Below are 963 nucleotides of genomic sequence, written 5' to 3'. Positions count from 1 at the left end.
GCGAACGCAGTTGGTTCCATTCAGAGGATTTTTCCTTTTTTTTCCCCTCTTTCATATCACTCAGTTTCTTGAGTGGTTACTTTCCTAGTTTTACAGTTTCCTTCCCCTCCACAGTGCAAAGCTGTTTTGCCTCTTCTCTGTGAAGTTTAGCGATGATCATATAAATTCAAATAAAGTGTAGGTTATTTAAACAACACGCTCTGCCCCCCTCCTGTGTTTGGTCATAAACGTCCAGTCTTTATGACGGTCCAGAGCTGTTACAGCTGTGAAGAGGCCCATCAAACCTTTAGCCTCTGCCAATCAGAGCAACACAATACACCAAAAAAGAACCACAACAATCATTTGTTATAAGAGAAGCAACCTTAGATAAATTGAACATATTTTCCATGTTGCAGGCAATTTGCAGTCACCTGTTCTCACGCGCACTGACCTCAGCAGCCTCGGTTAGTCATCGTCAACGCTGCACTAGATCTGTTCATTGAATATTAATATTTCTGTCCTGCAGAGAAAAGCAAAGAGAAGTGACTCGGGTAAAGTGGAAAACTTCAGCAACGTTTGGTCAGCAATTCATTTTCCACTGAGGGCAGCAGCTTCTGTTCCACCTACAACCTCAGCTGAAATGTTCAGCTTTTACTGTAATATCTTAAGCTTTTATTATTATTATAATAATAATAATAATAATAGAGATCATTATGAAATGTTTTCTTTCAGAGACAAAACCTGCATGTATTATAGATTTACTGGCTCATAGCCCACTGTGACACCACGGAGAACTCCCTGGAGCTACTGCCCACAGTGCTGAGCTCAGTGTTGCTGTGTGCTGCCATCTAGTGAGAAATAATGACATCAAATAGTGAGTCAAAATAGCTGTAACTTTTAAATAATTTAATCATTAATAATCTTCATTATTTCCATGAATAAGCAGAACTACAGCGTCACTGACACACGACGGGACGCCTGTGT

This window comes from Microchirus variegatus, assembly GCF_963457635.1.
Source record: "Microchirus variegatus genome assembly, chromosome: 18".
In the NCBI taxonomy this organism is placed as follows: Eukaryota; Metazoa; Chordata; class Actinopteri; order Pleuronectiformes; family Soleidae; genus Microchirus; species Microchirus variegatus.
The sequence above is the reverse complement of the archived record's forward strand: the minus strand, read 5'-3'. Positions refer to the sequence as shown.